The 5,000-nt window shown below is 48.0% G+C and overlaps 1 protein-coding gene across 1 annotated transcript in view; it reads left to right on the top strand.

Moving 5' to 3' along the window:
- The window catches only part of LOC122260364 (uncharacterized), a 36,993-nt gene that overhangs the window by 8,805 nt on the left and 23,188 nt on the right, over window positions 1–5,000 (top strand).

Genomic DNA, 5,000 nt, shown 5'->3' on the forward strand with positions numbered 1-5,000 from the left:
GAGAGGGAGAAAGAGAAAGAGAGAGAGAGAGAGGGAGAGAGAGAGAGAGAGAGAGAGAGAGAGAGAGAGAGAGAGAGAGAGAGAGAGAGAGAGAGAGAGAGAGAGAGAGAGAGAGAGAGGAGGAGAGAGAGAGAGAGAGAGAGAGAGAGAGAGAGAGAGAGAGAGAGGGGAGAGAGAGAGAGAGAGAGGGGGGGGAGAGAGAGAGGGAGAGAGAGAATGAGATAGAGGGAGATAGAGATAGATAGATAGATAGATAGAGATAGAGAGAGAGATATAGAGAAAGATAGATAGAGAGAGAGAGAAAGGAGAGAGAGAGAGAGAGAGAGAGAGAGAGAGAGAGAGAGAGAGAGAGAGAGAGAGAGAGAGAGAGAGAGAGAGAGAGAGAGAGAGAGAGAGAGAGAGAGGGAGAGAGAAAGAAAGAGAGAGAGAGAGAGAAAGGAGAGAGGGAGAGAGAGAGAAGGAGAGATAGAGAGAGAAATAGAGAGAGAGAGAGATGGAGATATAGAGAGAGACATATATATATATATAGAGAGAGAGGGAGGAAGAGAAATGAGGGAGAAAAAAGAGATAATGAAAGGGAGAAAAGGGTGTGGACGGAAAAAGGGAGGGGTTGTGGAGGAGGAGGGGGGGGGGGAAGAGAGAGAAGGGGACCAAGACAAAAAAAAAGGAAAGAAAAACAAGCACCTCCTTCCGTCCTCTGGTTCGATTCGGCAAATATTTTTCGCTTTCATGAATCACCGCTTTGGTTCGACCGCGAAGCCCCGTCGGCGAGATCAAGCAGACAGGTGTGCGCCCGGACACAAGGGGGGGGGAGGAGGAGGAGGAGGAGGAGGAGGAGGAGGAGGAGGAGGAGGAGGAGGAGGAGGAGGAGGAGGAGGAGGAGGAGAAGAAGAAGAAGAAGAAGAAGAAGAAGAAGAAGGTGGAGGAAGAGGAGGAAGAGGAGGAGGAGGCGGAGGAGGAGGAGGAGAAGGAGTAGGGGGAGGAGGAGGAGTAGTAGGAGGAGGAGAAGAAGAAGAAGGAGGAGAAGTAGGAGGAGGAGGGGGAGAGAGAGGAAGAAGAGGAGACGGCGGTAGGGGAGGAGAGGGGGAGGAGGAGGAGGAGGAGAAGAAAAAGAAGGAGGAGCAGCAGGAGGAGGAGGGGCAGGAGGGACTAGGTGCAGGAGTGGGAGCAGGAGGGAGGGGGTGGACGAGGGGGAGAAGAAGAAGAAGAAGGAGGAAGTGGGAGAGGAGTTCGAACAGGAGTGGGAGCAGGAGGAGCAGGAGGAGCAGGAGGCAGCGCAGAGCGGAGTGGCACTATTTCTCTTGGCTCAGCGTCTTCGTGGTTGCCACTGGCCAGGGCCGAGTCCGTGACCTTGGCAGCCGCGTTCCAATGGCCTGCCCTCACACACTCCCACTCGCCGAGCACATACGCTTACGCACTCAAGTTGAGGTGGCGAGAAAACTCCTCGTTCCATTTATTTAACCTTTTTCATCTTCTCCCCCCTCCCCCTCATCGTTTTTCTGATCTATTGCCGTCTCCGAATCTAAATAAACCCTTTAGTCGTGAGCAATATATTTCTCTGACTTTCGTTCGTTCCCGCCAGCCGTGGGACAGAGAGAGAGGAAATCGGCTCGCGAAACTCGGGTCTGAACCAAAGAAAAAAAGGATTCGAGACATCGAAGGCCGAGCCGAGAATCCGAAGCACGTGATTAGCAAAACGAGACGGGAGAAAAAGAGCGGGAGAGAATGAATGGCAGGTAAACGAGCAGACGAAGTGAGACGAATGGAGAGAATCAGGGAGCGATCCGTGATACGAAGCAGCTGGGGAGTTCAGTCACGGAGATGATTATACCAGCCTTTCTCGACTCTCGCTTACCATGATGACGAGAGGGCCGTCGCCATAGCATTGCGGCTGCGCGCTCTCCTTTGGCGCTTGATGCAGCGCCGGAGCTCCTGGCGCTCCACGTCCAGCGATTGGTGATTAGCGATGTCTGTTTGATGAGGCGAGGACCACGAGACTGTGGGAAGCAAAGGGCGGCCGTATCGAGTGACAGCGACAGCAGTTACATGCGTGACGACGAGCTGAAGAATGCGGATGAAAAAGGAGGAAAAAAGAAAGGAAGAAAGAAAGAAAACTGTAGTAAGATAATTTCTCCATAAAATTTAGCAATTCCCCTCCCCTCCCCACCCACCCCCACCGACCCCGCGCGAACACTGTCAAGACTTAAGGACTATAATAAAGCCCTGTATTGAATCATGCACAAATTCTAAAGAAACACATGCATGTATTGCGAAGTCGAAAGAATGAGTTCAGTTTACGTTACATGAAATTACCACATTCTTCGAGAACACGAGTTCAATACACCCGAAGTAAGGAACCACACCCACCAATCTCCGTGGCATATCACAATGTTCAACCCAGAAATGCCTTTAATCTGCCAGTTCATTCTTCCACACTTTTCTTATTAGCTCGTCGACACCACGGCCGTTGCACGAGTCCGTTGCATGAGTTGCACAATGCAAAGCAACCCGGGCTGTGAAAGACCACAGAGGTTCACGTCAACTAAATCACTTCTCAATCCCCGCCTCGTAGGCCGAGACACGTTCGCCCCGAATTCCACCGAGAACGGGCGAGGCTCCGACTCCCTCGCCCGAAACGAGGAAATTATGGCAATTGCATGCAAGTGCGCGAGGGCGATTAAAGGGAAGACAACGGAGACCAGGTCGGTCTTTGCCGAGAGTGGGATGTATTTTAGAGTAAGTGATATCATGGCGCGGCCGTTTGTGTGATGTCAGGAGTATTCGTGTGACCTTTGTGTGCTTGCCTGTGTGTGTGTGCTTGTGTGTGTGTGTGTGTGTATGTGCTTGTGTGTGTATGTGTGCTTGTGTGTGTGTTTGCTTGTGAGTTTGTTTGTGTGTGTGTGTATGTGCTTGTGTGTGTGTGTACTTGTGTGTTGGATTGTGTGTGTGTGTGTGTGCGTGTGTGTGTGAATGTGTGTGTGTGAATGTGTGTGTGTGCTTGTGTGTGTGTGTGTGTGTGTGCTTGTGTGTGTGTGTGTGTACTTGTGTGTTGGGTGTGTGTGTGTCCTTGTGTGTGTGTGTGTGCTTGTATGTGTGTGTGTACTTATATGTTGGATTGTGTGTGTGTGTGTGTGTGTGTGTGTGTGCATGTGTGTGTGTGTGAATGTGTGTGTGTGCTTGTGTGTGTGTGTGTATGTGTTATATGTGTGTGTGTGTACTTGTGTGTGAGTGTTATTTGTGTGTGCTTGTGATTGTGTGTTGTGTGTATGTGTGTGTTTTTATGTGTTTATGTGTAGTCCGTGTTTCTGTGTGTACGAGCGAGTGTAAGTCTGCATCAATCTGTCACTATCTGCGTGCCGCAAATATTCCATTATCGTAAACTTGTTATTTATTCTCCGTATCACTGACCCGCCAGTGAATATTGATGACATGTCGTTCATGGTTTCAAATTAGTGAATGACTTATGTATGGATGGAATGTCTAGTATAACAACACATGCGCCACCAAAGCAGCTGATGACAAAACACCCTGCTCCCACCCCCGCCCTCGCCCCGCCCCCACCCCCCTCTCGCAGAAAAAAAAGTGTAGTAAAATTCTTTGGCGAATTCGTTATAACTGTACACAAAAAAAATACTTAAACAGCTAACTTTACTGTTAGACTGTTCTTCACTCCACTGTAGGCTTGCACTGTAATCTAATCACATTTTAAAAAACTCGCCTATATACCGATGCCAACATTCTATCACAAACCCGTAAGATATCTCGCCAACACGCGTTACCAAGCCACAAATTCCAGATTAATCTAACGTCACCATTTCTTTTTTCTTCAAAACCGAAGAATGTTATAGTAGACAGAGCGAAGGAACATGACCCTCTGGTGTTGAATTACTTTGCCGCGGAGAGACTCGCACGACATTCCAAATCTCGAACAGGTGCTTACGAGGATCTCATGTGACTTTTTTAAGCCGTTGTAGTTTTGCTTTGGGTGTTATTAGTCATGTTGGTGCGCCGTGGCTCGTTTTGAGGTCGGGCCTCGGTTGAGTGATGCTCATTGTACATTTCGTTATGTCATCGTCATTGTTGTTGTTGTTGTTGTTATCAGTTACTATCATTTGTTTTTGTTGTTATTTGATGATTATGGGTAGCAGTTTTATTACTGTTATTACTATTAATGATGTGATCTATATTGTAATGATGATGATTATTGTTGCTGTTATCATCATTACTTTTATTTTTATTATATTTACTATTTGTTGCTATTACTATAGTCTTTATTATTTGTTACTTTAACTTTCTCATTTGTTATCATTATTGCCTTTTTATCATTCTCACAATTAATTTTTACCGTTGTTATTTTGTTGTTGATAAGTAGTAATAAAAGTGCTAAGTACCAATAATGAGTACTGATGGTTATGACAATGACAGTGATAACTATAGCTCTTGTTTTTGTCATGACCACCGCCCATTCTGCATCGCCGCTCGTCTCTTAATCCGCCATTTTCCTTCCCTAAAAAGTTCCTCCGGGAAGCGCTGTCGTGGTGGCGCTGATTCCATTGTTCTTGTTGATTGTTTTCGCCCTCGCTGCTGGCTCGCCTTCGGGTTATGCAAGCGCCGTTGCAGGTGGGCCTCTCCTCGCGCGGTCTTGCAGTCAGTCGCTCGTTTGCATGTGTCCGAATAGATGGTGATGTATGTTGCAGCTCGAACCGCTCTTTTTGTTTTGGCTCAACAACTCCTTATCCGCGTTCTGGCGGCGCTACTACGCAGCGTGCGTACGATTCGTTAATCCTCATTCGTATAGCGCCCAATTATGAAGGCGTTTTGTCATTCTCGTCACGTTTGTATACAGTTTTTATAAGCTCAATCGCAGCTGGAGTCCGTGACGTGGGCCGCTCCCAGCCGCAGCCACCTCCCGCGGGCGCCAAACGCGGTGAGAATATCCACCGCCGCCAATTACGACATAATTACGAACAACAACAGCAACTCGCAGAGGATGTGGCGCA

This window comes from Penaeus japonicus, unplaced genomic scaffold (assembly GCF_977035675.1).
Source record: "Penaeus japonicus unplaced genomic scaffold, GWHDUDI00000001_assembly GWHDUDI00000032, whole genome shotgun sequence".
In the NCBI taxonomy this organism is placed as follows: domain Eukaryota; kingdom Metazoa; phylum Arthropoda; class Malacostraca; order Decapoda; family Penaeidae; genus Penaeus; species Penaeus japonicus.